This window comes from Lithobates pipiens, unplaced genomic scaffold (genome assembly GCF_037356315.1).
Source record: "Lithobates pipiens isolate NorthernLeopardFrog02 unplaced genomic scaffold, aLitPip1_a1.2 Scaffold_18, whole genome shotgun sequence".
Lineage (NCBI taxonomy): Eukaryota > Metazoa > Chordata > Amphibia > Anura > Ranidae > Lithobates > Lithobates pipiens.
The window spans coordinates 231318985-231335694 of record NW_027507758.1 but is presented as its reverse complement, the minus strand read 5'-3'; positions in this window follow the sequence as shown (position 1 = coordinate 231335694).

Sequence of the window (16710 nt, the reverse complement as noted above, 5' to 3'; positions counted from 1 at the left end):
CGGACGCCGAATTTCTCGTCCCGTCGTACGTGCCGTTCACGTCATCGCGCAAGTTTTCAGCAGACTGTTCGTTCGTCGTGTGTGGTCAAGTCCGTTCATGCTAATTTTGAATGGACTGTTTGTCAAACTGTTTGACGAACCTAGTTGGGCGGACAGTCCGCCCGTGTGTACGTGGCCTAAGAGATTTTTCCATGTCACAGTGAGTTCCTCAAAGGTATGTTTAACTAAATCGCATTTATGTTTCCTTTCAAGTACTTGTATTTTAGAAAGCAGGTCATTCATTTGTTTCTGTTTGTCGCGTTTTATAGATGAAGCGAGGGAGATAAAATACTCTTGTATCATGCATTTATGTGCTTCACGTTGGGTTAAAGGGGAGGTGTCTGGGGTGTCATTGTCCTGTAAATAGTTGGTGATGGTCGTATTTAGCTTACTTACTCTGTCTTTGTCTGTTAGTATGTTAGTGTCAAGTCTCCAGATTTTAGACCTGTGAGTGGTTTCAGGGAGGGTAAGTCAGAAGGTGATCGGGTGGTGGTCAGAGACTGTCATAGGTTCAATTGAGGAGGTAGACAGGAGAGACAGGTCTTGCTGGCTGATGAAGAGGTAATCTAGACAGGTATATTTGTTGTGAGGGGCTGAGAAGATTTGTAGGCATTGATTTGAGGGTGTAGGGATTCTCCATGTATCATGAAGGGCGAATTCCTGTAGGGATAGTCTGATTTGTCTTAATGCGTGGAATAGGAGATGGGAGGCGCCCATGGAGGAGTCAAGGAGGGGATCAAGAGGGATGTTAAAGTCCCCCCAGGATTAGAATTCCAGATTGAAAGGTGGTGAGTAGGCGGGTAATCGATCTGAAGAATGGGACCTGTGATGTGTTTGGACTGTATATATTAGCCAGTGTAATAGGTTTATTCCAGAGCGTGCCCCTCAGGAAAATGTATCACCCTTGGTCGTCTATTAGAGTGTCCGATATTTGAAAGGGGATATTTTTAGCTAGAAGAATGGAGGTCCCTTCCGTTTTGGAAGTTGGGGCAGTTCCATGGAAGGCCAGTGGGTAGCAATTGTTTTCAAGTTTGGGAATGGAGTTTGCTTTGAAGTGAGTTTCTTGTAAAAATACTATGTTAGCCCTCATGTTATGCATGCTGGTTAATACTTGGGATCTTTTTTCAGACTTGTTAAGCCCTTTCATGTTTAGGGATACAATTGTGAGTGATAGGGTTGTGGATGGGGATTGGAGGGAGGACATGGTTGATGTCATATGTGGAGTGTGAGTGAGATGTTAACAATGTATGGATTTGAAGGGGTGTTGTTTAACCTCAATGGTTAGTACAATGTAGGATTTGGAGGGAGAGAGATGTGTGACCGATTAAGGGGGGGGGGGGGGGGGTGAGTGGGAGTGGTAGTGTGTGTGAAGGGGTGGGCGAGAGGGTAGGAGGGTGATGGGCAGGGAAGAAAATGGGTAGGTTAGAGGGTACAGATGGGTAGGAAAGAGTAGGGGGAGTGGGTGGGGTTGTGGATCTGGTGGTAAAGTGTTTAGACCAGCTAGCTTACCTTTGATAGAGGGGGATGTCCGGAATGGGTCAGCAGGGACTACCTGAGTTTGCTGGGTGTGGGGGTGGTAGGTAGGGGTCTGGAGGTGGCTGAGGTCTCAGCTACCTGTGAGGTCTGTGGTGCTAATATGGAGGCATATATTTAAACTATGCAGCCTAAAAGATGATAGAGGAACAAGGGAGTGTATATTCTAATTCAGGAAATCCCATGGGCAGTTTGGAGGGATTAATCGAGAGATAGATTTTAGGCTGAGGGTGGTTTTGTCTTAGCGAGTTGATGGTCTATAGTTGTATGAGAGTGTGAGGAATTGAAACGTCTAATGCACTGTACACACGGTCGGAAATTCCTACGGAAAAGGTCCGATCGGATTATATTGTCGAAAAATCTGATCGTGTGCGGGCTCTATCTGACTTTTTCCGTCGGAAATTCCGAAGGAAAAAATTTGAGAGCAGGATCTCAAATCTTCCGACAAAAAAAATCCGATCAGACTTTTTCCGATCGTTTGTAGAGAGTTCCGATGGACAAAGTGCCACGCAGACTCAGATCAAATTACGAGACCAAAGCTATTGGCTACTAGCCTCTACGTAATCTCATCGTACGCAACAAACGTCACCACATTCCGAACAATTGGATTTTCCAACAACTTTGACAGATTGTGTGTATGCAACACTAGTTTCGGACAAAATCCGTTGGAAAAAATCAGATGGATTTTGTAGTCGGAATGTCCGACCGTGTGTACAGGGCATTAGACGGTGAGTGGAGAGAGGGTATTTGAAAATTAGATGTTTGACATGAGAGGATGTGTCTAGTTTGGAAGAAGGTGCGCCAGACTGTCCGTCGGACTTTCCGAACAGGCTACTTGCCCAGACACAGCACTTTTTCAGCGGACTAATACGGCGTACTAAGTCCGCCGTACTATCCACCCTACTTTTGAAATGAACGGACTCGCCCACACATGCAGAGGAAAGTCCGCTCATTTTTAGCGCATCTCCAGGTAGGCGGGGCCCGCGAAGGAGACGCTCATGGCCCCGTCAACTGGTATGGACTTAAAGGGGAACCCCAACACAGAAAAAAATTGGCGTGCCCTCAACATGGGGGGTGCCTTGGGGAAGGGGGGCCGCACGGCCCCCCCACCCCAAAGCACTTTGTCCCCATGTTGATGAGGACAAGGGCCTCTTCCCGAAAATCCTGGCCGTTGGTTGTCGGGGTCTGCAGGCGAGGGGCTTATCGGAATCCGGGAGCCCCCTTTAAAAAGGGGGCCCCCGGATACCGCCCCCCACCCTATGTGAATGAGTATGGGGTACAATGTACCCCTACCCATTCACCTGTAAAATAAAGTACAAAAAAAACGATGACCCCGCCCCTTGTCCCTATATAAGTCGCCGCGCGTCCCTGGCATTGCGGCCGGAGAGAGCTTCGAGTCAACATCTCCAGGAGAAGAAGGAGAAGAAGAACAAGAAGAACGGAAGGCGGCGGCGGTGACAGAAGACTGGGCCACCGCCTGTAAAAGAGCTATAAGAAGGTGCGGTGGCCCAGCAGAAGAACCGAAGAGGGGGACAAGACCCCCGAAGTCGGAAGAAGGGGCCACGGCGATGAAGAAGAATGCCGGGCTCCTCCGCTAGCAAAAGAGCTAGAAGAAGATAGTCCGGCGAGAAGACCCCCGAAGACGGAAGACCCCCGGAGCTGTGCAATAAACTATTTTATCTTGTGTGTTGTGTTTTTTTTGTACTTTATTTTACAGGTGAATGGGTAGGGGTACATTGTACCCCATACTCATTAACATAGGGTGGGGGGCCGGCATCCAGGGGCCCCCTTATTAAAGTAAATAGTTTATTAAAGGGGGCTCCCGGATTCCGATAAGCCCCCCGCCCGCAGACCCCGACAACCAACGGCCAGGGTTGTTGGGAAGAGGCCCTTGTCCTTATCAACATGGGGACAAGGTGCTTTGGGGTGGGGGGCCCCCCCTTCCCCAAGGCACCCCCCATGTTGAGGACACGCGGCCTGATACGGCTCAGGAGGAGGGGGGGGCGCTCGCTCGCCCCTCCTTTCCTGGCCGCCCGCGTAGCGTGCTCGGAAAAGGGTCTGTTGTGGACTTTGGGGGGGACCCCCACGCCGTTTTTTTGCGCCGTTGTGGTTCCCCTTTATGTCCATACCAGGTGGCGGGGCCCCCGACGTCTCCTTCGCGGGCCCCGCCTACCTGGAGACCCGCTCGAAATGAGCGGACTTTTCTCCGGGCGGGAAAAGTTCATTCATTTCAAAAGTACGGCGGACTGGCATACACACGGCCGGATTGTCCACCGAAATGCGAGTACGGCGGGAAGATTGGAGTGCAAAACTACTTTCTAAGTCCGCCATACTTTTGGGTCAAAAAAGTATGCCGGAGGCTACACACGGGGGGATTGTCCGGCGGACTTCAGTTTGCTGGACTTTTCCACCCGCTTGTTTGATCGTGTCTACGCGGCATAAGGATTCCTGAGAGATGCTATCAGGGATTGTGTGGCAAAGGGTTCACCTCTACTGGTGAGGGCTAGATAGATTAACATTGAGCAAGGACTGTTATGTTGTCTTAGTTATGGTGTTATAAGGTAAGCACTTTATCGTTGTACATAGTTACATAGTTAGTAAGGAATTGAAGAAACCCATGCAGGCACATGGAGAACAAGCAAACTCCAGACAGGTAGTGTCGTGGTTGGGATTTGAACCAGCGACCCTTTTTACTGCTAGGTGAGAATGCTAACCACTGCACCACTGTGCCACCCAATTCTAAGGCCGCGTACACACGGGCGGATTGTCTGGCCAACTAAGTTCGTCAGACAATCCGACAGACAGTCCGTTCAAAATTTGCATGAACGGACTTGACCACACATGATGAGCAGACAGTCCGCTGAAAGCGTGCGCGATGACGTCTACAGCACCTACGACGGGACTAGAAAAACGACGTCCTATACACTGCAATGCAACCTTCGGCCGTGTAAATCCTTTCTGAGCATGCGCCATACTTAGTCCGCCCAACTTGCCTACACACGAGCGGACTGTCCGCTGAAACCAAGTTTGGACGGACAAAACCAAGTTTGAACGGACAAAATTTCGGAAATTCCGTAAGACTTTGTTCGTCAGACAGTCCGCTGAAAAAGTCCGCTGAAGCCCACACACGAGCGGATTGTCCGCTGAAACACTGTTCAGCGGACTAAGTTGGACAGACAATCCGCCCGTGTGTACGTGGCCTAAGTTGTATACTTAGAATTGTTTATTACATGAGCAGAAAAACCTGGAAACATAGAAAATATGAACATAAACATAAACATAAGAACCCATAACATTAATGACTAGTCAAAACTTGTAAAAGTGTTAAGGTGTTAAGGGGCGGTCCCGAGGGTGGGCCCGTCTAAGTCTCCCTATAAAGCAAAAAAAAATAGAAAGTACTGAAAGGTGGTATATGTTAGGCTTTATCTTACCGGCAACTACCCTTAAGACCTTCCTGTTTAAGCATTAACTCTGATGAGAACAATAAAGATGAAAAGAAAAGAGTGAACACAGGTTCAAACATGCAGTGAAATAAACGTAGATGTAACAGTGCAGTTCAAAATGTGGAGCAAGGCTTTTGGTTCGATCAACAATAGATACTAGCAATCATGTATTAGGTACACTTACTATCTCAGGAGGTACTATTCCATTTCACTCTAATGGGATATAGCACAGATAAAGGTAAGAGTAGGGGCAAGGTGGAGGGAGGGGAGGAAGGTAAGGGAGGCAAGGGAAGGTGGTGTGAGGGTGAGTGATTTACCTATGGGGGTGAATATGTAGCTTAGTACAATGTTCTCATTAGTATTCCAAGATTTGGGAGGGGCATTGAGTAATAGAGTTAAGGAGTCTTGATTCCTTGTCTTCTTGCCAGTTCTTGTGGATTTCAGGGATAGGGGTTATTGGCACTTTGTGTCGCTTTGTTCCTGGTGCTTCTTTCAGTATTCCCTGGAAAGGGGTTTTATTTGCTGCAAGTTTCATTGTTGTAGTGAATTTGAAGGCCCGTTGGTTGAAGGGGTGGTGGGTTTAGAGAAGTCAAGTCTTGCAGGATGATTTATGGCTGTAATAAATTGTCGGGTGAGTTGGGGAGCTGTAGCTGTTGGATTGAACATCCTTGTGGGGGTTGGAAGAAGAGCCACGGGGAGAGCTTTATGAGGTTGTGTCTTAAGTCATTGCGTGACATTAGAAGTATGTGGGTTAGTAAGCGTCTCTTAGTTGGTGAGTAGTTCAATCAGAGAAGCACTAACCTTGATCCATAGACAACATTCTGAATTTATTATATGTGTTCTTTAGGCAGAAATCCATAAACGCTGATGTGTCGGGGATGCAGTTGGGCTATTGTTTCTCAGAGATCCTTGAGTTGTCGGGGGAGGGTATTGTGGTACCAGAGAGTGGCGGCAACATGGATCTCTTTGTCCAGCTTCATGGACACTTTCCATAGAGGTTGCATTTCTTGCTGATGAAAGCGGAAATCGCTGCACCAGTTGGGAAGGTCGATCTTTGGAATCTCCAGAACATTACAGAAAATTGTCCAGGTCTTCAGGGACTCTTAAAGCTGTGGTGCGGCTTTGGTACGACGCCAAAGGTAAAAAGGAATTTCCATCTGTATGCAATGGATCTGGCTTGTAGAAGGATCCAGGAGGGGTCTCAGCTCTTTCCTTCTGTGTAGGGTGATGTTAGAGACATCTTAGTATATTTTCACTTCTGCTCCGTGTGATATTATTCACCCTCTGTTACGGACCTTGCATAGGATCTCTTCCTTCAGTGGGAAATTCACCAGACAGCAGATTACATCTCAGGGTGGGTCAGTGTCCCTCCCGCGAGGTCTGAGGGCCCTGTAAGTGTTCAATCTCAATTGGGGCTTCCTGGGGTCTTTCCAATATGTCATTGAAGAGTGCTATAGTAGTCTGGGTAAGTCTATTGGGTTCAATATTTTCAGGTAATCCCCTCACTCTCAGATTGTGGCATCTGCCATGATTGTCTAAGTCCTCTAAGTGACTAAGAGACTCGAATGCCGTGTACACACAATCCGCCCGCTGACTTTTTGTTTCCACGGACCAAGTTTTGACTCAAAATTGTCCACCGGACAATCCACCCGTCTGTGTGCTAGTCCGCCAGACTTTTGAAATGAACGGACTTGCCCAGACACAGAGAAAAGTCTGTTCATTTTGAACGTGGCTCCAGGTAGATGGGACTAGTGAAGGAAGTGAATGTCATTGCCTGCATCAGCGAGATTGACACCTCGCTGGCATCGTCACTTGGTATGGATTTAAAGGGAAACCCCTACGTTGAAAAAATGGCGTGGGGTCCCCCCAAAGTCCATAGCAGACCCTTATCCAAGAACGCAGCCGGGCTAGTCAGGAAAGGGGGTGGGGATGAGTGAGCGCCCCCCCTCCTGAGCTTTACCAGGCCGCGTGCCCTCAACATGGGGGGGGTGCTTTGGGGAAAGGGGGGGCTCTTCCTGACAACAATGGCTGTTGGTTTTTGGGGCCTGCAGGCGGGGGGCTTATCAGAATCCAGGAGCCCCCTTTAATAGGGGGCCCCCAGACACTGGCCCCCCACCCTATGTGAATGAGTATGGGGTACGATGTACCCCTACCCATTCGCCTGGTGAAAAAACTGTAAATAAAAAAACACAACACAAGTTTTTAAATTAATTTATTAGACAGCTCCAGTGGCCTTCTCTTCTTCCTTCTTGGGGGGTCTTCTCGCCGGACTCCTCCGCTATCTTCTGCTCTTTTACTAGCGGAGGAACCCCCGGCTTTCTTCTCCGTCGCCGCCGCCGTCTGGGGTTCTTCTTCCGACTTCGGGGTCTTGTCCTGCTCTTCAGTTCTTCTCGCCGGGCCTCCGCTATCTTCTTATAGCTCTTTTACTAGCATTGGCCCGGTCTTCTGCCGCCGCCGCCTTCTTCTCTTCTTCTTCTTCCTTGCGATGTTGACACGACGCTCTCTTTGGGCGCAATGGCAGGGGCGCATTGTGCAGCAGCTTATATAGGGACAAGGGGTGGGGTCACTGGGTGATGTCACAGTCCCAGCTTCCTCCGGGACTCTGGGACGAAGTCGGAAGAAGACCCCCTGACGGCGGCGACGATGAACAAGAAAGTCGGGCTCCTCCACTAGTAAAAGAGCTAGCAAAAGAGCAGAAGATAGCAGAGGAGTCCGACGAGAAGACCCCCCCAAGACAGAAGAAGACCCCCGGAGCTGTCTAATAAATTATTTTAAAAACTTGTGTTGTGTTTTTTTATTTACACTTTTTTCACCAGGTGAATGGGTAGGGGTACATCATACCCCATACTCATTCGCATAGGGTGGGGGGCCGGTATCTGGGGGCGCCCTTATTAAAGTGGGCTCCCGGATTCCGATAAGCACCCCGCCCGCAGATCCCAACAACCAACGGCCAGAGTTGTCGGGAAGAGGCCCTTGTCCTCATCAACATGGGGACAAGGTGCTTTGGGGGGCCGCAGGATCCCCCTTCCCCAAAGCACCCCCCATGTTGAGGGCACGTGGCCTGGTACGGCTCAGGAGGGGGGCCCTCGCTCGTCCCCACTCCCTTTCCTGACCGGCGGGGCTGGTGGCTTGGATAAGGATCTGCTATGGACTTTGGGGGGACCCCCACTGGCGATCTCTTGCATATCTTGTAGGTTAATGGAGCGGGTCCCCCCAGTAGTCAGAGGAGTGGAGCCATTTTGTGCCAAGCCCAGGCTTCTGTTTGGTGAGCGGGATCTCCTAGAAGGAGCCGACATGCTGGTGAGAGCAGAATAGCTCTGGAATGGTGCAGCTCGGTGACCGGGATCTTGAAGCAGAAGTGCTGCAGTGTGTGCTGCTCATCTTCTGTTGAGCCTCCGTTAGAGCTAGAGTCTGACCTCGGGTGGCCGGAGCTTTAAGATTAATGAGCCATCTCGGAGCCATTCCAGACCACAGCCCTCAGAGTAATTTTCTAGCAAAAAAATATTTTTTAATGTAAACAAAGAGTATCAGAAAGGGCTTCGTCTTCAAGTGGTTAGAAGAGTGGGTGTTGTGTGGTATAAGCTTCTAATGTTGTGCATAAAATACCAGGACAGGTCAACGCCCCCAAATGACCCCTTTTTGGAAAGTCCATGGAATATTTTATATTTTGCAACAAGTTTTGGGAAAATGACAATCATTTTTATTTAATTTTTTCCACAAAGTTGTCACTAAATGATATGTTGCTCAAATATGCTCATTCTGCTGCTTCTCCTGAGTATGGAGATACCACATGTGTGGGAGCAATATATTATTTAGTGACAACTTTGTGGAATTTTTCTTTTTTAATTTTTCCGAAACTTGTGACAAAATATAAAATATTCAATGTGCTCAAAAAGTCTCTCAGCAAATTCCTTGCCGAATCTGCTTTCCAAAATGGGTTCATTTGGAGGAGTTTTGTACTGACCTGCCATTTTAGCACCTCAAGAAATTAGATAGGCAGTCATAAACTAAAAGCTGCGTGAATTCCAGAAAATGCACCCTAGTTTGTAGACGCTACAACTTTTGTGAAAACCAATAAATATGCACTTATTGAATTTTTTTTCAGCCAAGACTAAAATTTATTTTATTGTATTTTTTTATAGCAAAAAGTTGAAAATTGAATTTTTTTTTAAATTTTTGGGGATTTTTTGCAATAAAAATTTAAATCACAGAGGTGATCAAACACCACCAAAAGAAAGCTCTATTTGTGGGAAAAAAGGACGCACATTTTGTTTGCGTAGAGCATTGCATGACCATGCAATTACCAGTTAAAGCAGGCCCTTCCGGTCTGGTATGGACATTAAGGGGAACCCTGTGCCAAAATGAAAAAATGGCGTGGGGTCCCCCAAAAATCCATACCAGGCCCTTATCCAAGCACACAACCTGGCAGGCCGCAGGAAAAGGGTGGGAGTAATAGAGTGTCCCCCCTCCTGAACCGTATCGGGCCACATGCCCTCAACATGGGGAGGGTGCTTTGGGTCCCCCCCAAAACAACTTGTTCACATGTCGATGGGGACAAGGGCATCATCCCCACAACCCTTGCCCGGTGGTTATGGGGGTCTGTGGGTGGGAGCTTTTAAGAATCTGGAAGCCCATTTTAATAAGGGGGCCCCCGATCCCACCCTCCCATGTGAATGGGAATCAAGTTAATTGTACCCCTACTCATTCACCAAAAAAGGGTAAAAAAAGTAAAAATTACAGTTTTGACAATTTCATTGTTAAAAAAAATAAAAAATGTCCTGCAATGTCCATCCATCTTCAATCACAGCGCACTGACAGACCTTTTTTTATTCTCGGGACCGTCTGCGCTGTGATTGAAGATGGATTTACATTGTGGGACACTTTTTTTTTATAAAGGAATTGTCCTGTTATTTTTCCTTTTTTACACTTTTTTTAGTTAATGAGTAGGGGTTCAATGTACCCAATACCAATTCACATGGGGGGGGCGGGATCTAGGGGCCCCCTTGTTAAAGGGGGCTTCTAGATTCTGATAAGCCTTCCTGCCTGCAGACCCCCACAACCACTGGACAAGGGTTGTGGGGATGAGGCCCTTGTCCCCATCCACACGGGAACAAAGTGTTTTGGGGGACCCCAAATCACCCTCCCTATGTTGAAGGCATGTGATGTGGTATGATTCAGGAGGGCATGTGGTGTGGTGCACTCTCTTGCCCCCCCTTTTTCTGCAGACTGCCAGGTTGTGTGCTAGGATAAGGGTCTGGTATGGATTTTAAGGGGACCCCTATGCCATTTTTTTGTTTTGGCAAGGGGTTCCTCTTAATTTCCACACCAGACGTGAAGGGCCTGGTAATGGATTGGGGGGGACCCCCCTTGTTTCAAAGATTTTTATCTACATTGGCGGGATCCAACAATACATAACAGCCGCGAGCTGTTTTGAATGAAATGTTTTCCTTTAGAAATGTCATTTTGCTGCTCTCATTCATTACACTATGGGGGTTATTTACAAAAGGAAAATCCACTTTGCACTGCAAGTGCACTTATAAGTGCACTTGGAAGTGCAGTCGGTCTAAATCTAAGGGGTAGATCTGAAATGAGTGTAAGCTCTGCTGATTTTATCATCCAATCCTGTGCAAGGTAAAATGCTGTTTTTTATTTCCCTTGCATGTTCCCTTCGGATCTACAGTGACTTTATATCCAAATGCACTTTCAAGTGCACTTGCAGTGCAAAGTGGATTTTCTTATAGTAAATAACCTGCTATGTACGGCCACTATATAAGCTGCCTTACATAGTGTGGGGCGTGGACTTATCCCCTTGAACCATGATTGGCCAAAGGCCCCCTGCCTTTGGCCAATCGTGGCTCTCACAGCAGAGCACACTGTGATTGGCCAAAGCATGTAGGTCAGGTGCATGTATATATACATGTTTATGTGAGTACATGTTTATATGTTCTTTTACTGTGATTTATATGTTTTGCTTTTTAATCTTTTAGGCTAGGTTCACACTGATGAGTGTTAGAAAAATTGTGTAAGTTGGCAATGCAGTCCAACTTCGGGGACGATTTGACAGATATCTGTGCAGATTCATGCACAGATATCTATTCAAATCACCTCCAAGTCACCAAAAGTAGTACAGGAACTGCTTTTGGGAATCGGTGTAGCACCGCAAAGTCGGCACCACACCTATTCGGCGGTGCCATTGCTAGCAATAGGCGCTGATTTGGCATGCAATTTGATATGTCAAATCACATGCCAGTTTGGCCCAATGTGAACGTGGGTCAAGTCTTGTTTCAATGTTAAATGTTGGTGTATAGAATGATATATGGGTAGACAGAATTACACCTATTTGTATGCAATTAAGATGATTGCGATTGTTGGTATTTATGTGAGCTTGCTACACAGCTGTATTGTGTTATGATTAAGCGCATTCTGTATGAAACACTTTAAAATTTGGACTGTCATCTTGTGTCTTGGTTCTATGATGTGTGTAACATTTCGATTTTATTCCTTGTCAAAAGATTTTATTAAGTGTACAAGAAAATACATAACAAATACGAGTAGTAAGCATATTACAATAAAGGAAAAAAAAGCTCAGAGTATTATTGGATATTAACATACATTATAAAGAATAATAACTGGATATAAACTGATGGAGGTGTAAAAGAACAATGAATGAGCCGTTTGAGCTTATAGTTGAATCAAAGATTGCACAAATGTCAGCTGCATAGGTTATATCTGAGATGTCTAAAAAGGATGATATAATGTTATAAAAAAGAGAGATTCAAAAATATAAAAGTAGTAAGGAGGAAAGAAAGGAGATAAAGAAAGAATGACAGAAGAAGGGGGGTCCACAAGGTTAAATCAAGAACCATCATGAAGCTTGGCCTGTTCATTGTGTGTTGTCCTAAGTCTTCCTAAGGCAGCTACCATGGCATTAGAACAGTTTCATCAAAGGTATGTGGCAAGCGATGTGTTACCCATGGGTGCCATCGTTTTTTAAATTTGGAAACCTGATCATTATCTATAGCTATCATTTTACCGTGAATCATTTTGTTATTCATCCTATTTTTTGCTTCAGCTACTACCAATGATGGGGATCTCCCTTCTTTTGCCATGGTTTGTTTAGCTGCTGTTAGAAGTAGAACAAATAATTTGAATTGGATCATTGTTATACATTCTGGCTTCAGAGAGAGTAAGGCAGTAGAAAGATCAGGCTGTATGCTTAACCAAAAACATTTTGGACGCCATTATAAAAATGTCCTTCCAAAAGCTTGTGTTATTGGGCATGTCCACCAAATATGTAAGTGTGTCCCCAATTCTGAGCAGCCACGATAACACTGTGCGCAGCAAGTTGTTACATATTTAGCCACCCTACCTGGTACAAGGTACCATCTTGTGGGTCTTTTCTACAGATAGATTCAAAACTGTTAAAGTGGGTTAAGGAAGTACCAGAATTTATGGCAAAAGACGTACAGAGATGAAGTGATCAAAAAACTTGTTACAGAGGGGTACCACATCCCAATATTAAATACAAAACATGGAAAGAGAGGGAAAAAGGAACGGGGCTGGAGGGTAACCAACCCCCGGGACTTTTAAACGGTACCCAAATAGAGGCAAGCAGAGAAAATACCCATATAAAAATACAGTGGTGTGAAAAAGTGTTTGCCCCCTTCCTCATTTCCTGTTCCTTTGCATGTTTGTCACACTTAAGTGTTTCGGAACATCAAACCAATTTCAACAATAGTCAAGGACAACACAAGTAAACACAAAATGCAATTTGTAAATGAAGGTGTTTATTATTAAAGGTGAAAAAAAATCCAAACCATCATGGCCCTGTGTGAAAAAGTGATTGTCCCCTAAACCTAATAACTGGTTGGGCCACCCTTAGCAGCAACAACTGCAACCAAGAGTTTGCGATAACGTGCAATGAGGCTTTTACAGCGTCCTGGAGGAATTTTGGCCCACTCATCTTTGCAGAATTGTCCTAATTCAGTTACATTAGAGGGTTTTCGAGCATGAACGGCCTTTTTAAGGTCATACCACAACATCTCAATAGGATTCAGGTCAGGACTTTGGCTAGGCCACTCCAAAGTCTTCATTTTGTTTTTCTTCAGCCATTCGGTGGTGGACTTGCTGGTGTGTTTAGGATCATTGTCCTGCTGCAGAAACCAAGTTCGTTTCAGCTTGAGTACACGAACAGATGGTCGGACATTCTCATTCAGGATCTCTTGGTAGACAGCAGAATTCATAGTTCCTTTTATCACGGCAAGTCTTCCAGGTCCTGAAGCAGCAAAACAGCCCCAGACCATCACACTACCACCACCATATTTTACTGTTGGTATAATGTTCTTTTTATGAAATGCAGTGTTCCTTCTACGCCAGATATACTTGGACACACACCTTCCAAAGAGTTCCACTTTTGTCTCATCGGTCCACAGAATGTTGTCCCAAAAGTCTTGGGGATCATCAAGATGTGTTGTGGAGAAATTGAGACAAGCTTTGATGTTCTTTTTGCTCAGCAGTGGTTTTCTCCTTGGAACTCTGCCATGCAGGCCATTTTTGCCCAGTCTTTTCCTGATGGTGGAGGCATGAACGCTGACCTTAACTGAGGCAAGTGAGGCCTGCAGTTCCTTGGACGTTGTTGTGGGGTCTTTTGTGACCTCTTGGATGAGTCGTCGCTGCGCTCTTGGGGTAATTTTGGGCGGCCGGCCACTCCTGGGAAGGTTCACCACTGTTCCATGTCTTCGCCATTTGTGGATAATGGCTCTCACTGTGGTTCGCTGGATTCCCAAAGCTTTGGAAATGGCTTTATAACCCTTTCCAGACTGATAGATCTCAATTACTTTCTTTCTCAATGGTTCCTGAATTTCTTTGGGTCTCGGCATGATGTGTAGCTTTTAAGGATCTTCTGGTGGATCTTACTGTGTCAAGCAGCTCCTATTTAAGTGATGCCTTGATTGTGAACAGGTGTGGCAATAATCAGGCCTGGGTGTGGCTAGAGAAATTGAACTCAGGTGTGGACAACCACAGTTATAGTATGTTTTAACAAGGGGGGCAATCACTTTTTCACACAGGGCCATGATGGCCATGATGGTTTGGATTTTTTTTCACCTTTAATAATAAACACCTTCATTTACAAATTGCATTTTGTGTTTACTTGTGTTGTCCTTGACTATTGTTTAAATTGGTTTGATGTTCCGAAACACTTAAGTGTGACAAACATGCAAAGGAACAGGAAATGAGGAAGGGGGCAAACACTTTTTCACACCACTGTAGACAGTAATTTTATTATTCATGAAACAAGGCTTAAATCAAGAGACATATAAACGTCAGAACATAAATTCATTAAATGTGTACAGAAGGGGTAAAGATCATATGACCACAAGGTATTACCAATCCTATACATAACAAAATGCTGCTAATTTCAACATGTTTCGCTCCCTTGAGCTTCTTCAGGATAATGCAGTAGGCTTGTGCAATTCGTTTCGTAACGAATCGAAATTCGGCCGAATTTTGCATCTTTCGGACATTCGGATGCATCCGAATGTCCGAATAAAAAAATAACAAATTACAACGAATACTAAAGAAATATAACGAATGAATTCGAATGAATTCGACATGATTCGAAATTATTTCAACCGCATTCGAAATGATTTCAACATGATTCGACATTATTTCAACTGCATTCGAAATGATTTCAACATGATTCGACATTATTTCAACCGCATTCGAAAATATTTTGTGACCCGACTTTAGGGCCATGTATCTCGGGGTCACTTGGTGCTAGACACTTCTTTTTGGATATGTTTGGATATTTTGTAGAGCTAGTACTATTGTGTTTGCATACCAAATTTGGGGTTTCTAGCTATAAGTGACCCCGAGATATGTGGCCCCAAAATAGGGTCGCAAAATGTCATTCTCTGCTCTATTAACTAATAACATTTTGCGACCCGATTTTGGGGCCACATATCTCGGGGTCACTTATAGCTAGAAACCCCAAATTTGGTATGCAAACACAATAGTACTAGCACTATAACATGTCCAAATTTGCACCAAGTGACCCCGAGATACATGGCCCTAAAGTCGGGTCACAAAATATTTTCGAATATGGTTGAAATAATGTCGAATCATGTTGAAATCATTTCGAATCCGAAAGAAATATTTTCGAATTTCGTTGAAATATTTTCGAATGTGGCCGAGTTTTCGAATTCGGTAGAAAACTAAACGAAATCCGAAAACGAATTTAAGGAAGTTAACGAATATAACTAAACGAAATGAATGAATTAACGAATAAAAACGAAACGAAACGAAACAAATTTTTTCCTTTTGTACATGTCTATAATGCAGCATTTGTTAAAAACTAAGAAAAAAGAGGAAAATAAATTACCAATATATTAGATAAAGATTATATAAGTATAGGTAAATATACAATATGGTAAGTATAGAGAATAACGATTACAACAGATTGAACAACAATCACATTATAGGACATATAAGTCATTGGAATATAGTGATTAGGGTGGGCAGGTAAGTGATGTAGCATCTTACCATGTGGATGAAGGCTCCTAGATTATATGGTTCAAAAGACAGAATCCAACACTAATGCAACTAATGAAGGTGAAGAGAGCCACACAGATAGATCATAGACCCCAGCAATCTGCAGAGATGGACAATTTTAGAATAGGACAATGTGGGCAATGTTAAATCTAAAAGCATTGCTAAAAAAAAGCAAATACAGGAAAATACCTGAAGGTAAATAGGGTAACATACGTTGAATCAATCACAACTTCATACGGTGTGCCATTATTAAAAAGATGTTGCCAGACTGTATGGATAGGTTACTGATGGCTACCAACCTGAATGAGTGAATAAATCATATAGGGGGGGGGGGGGGGACATATATGAATGCCAAAATGGTATAGAAAGCCAATTAGTGTTTAATATATTGTTTGCAATAATAATAGATAGTGTAAAGTACATGAAGGTTACCTGTAATGAAGCGATATCAAACGCAGAGTTGAGCAGTTAACGCAGTCCAAAATAAATGACAGCCTAACAGAAAGCGAACCCTCCGCATCAATTGCCAAAGCGGCAATGATGTGGGCTGAATTTATAAAAGCCATCTCCAGCTCTGCGGCGTCTGACGTCCCCGCCGAGCTGCAGGCGTGTAAAGAAGAGGCTCCGCCCAATGCTGGGCTCAAACCAGAGCTCGGCGCATGTGCAGGTGACATAATTTGTGTCACCGTCACGCAGCGGCCATCTTGGAAAAGCCGGCTGCCCTACCAATACGTATATAAGAACGAACGCCGCCCTAACTCCTTGATATCCAAGGTGGCTCAAGATGGAAGCTAATGGTGACAGCTGTGCTAGCAGGCGAATAGTCTGGCAAAAAATAAAGGGCAACCTGGACCAGTGCCCCAGATTGATTAATGAGGTCTACTGCCAGCGCAGCCATGCAGATTGAATAAGGGGGATATGTATGTCAAATGCGGCAATCAAATAGAGAAGTAGATTGTATTGTATGCCATACAAAAAATCAAACCTTAACCACTTAACGACCGCCGCATGCCATTGTACGTCATCACAATGGCATGTACAGGCACAAGCACGTACATGTACGTGCTTGCCTTCCAGCGGGTGGGGGGTCTGATCGGACCCCCTCCCGCTGGATGCAGCGGTCCGTTTTGCTTCAGGAGCGATC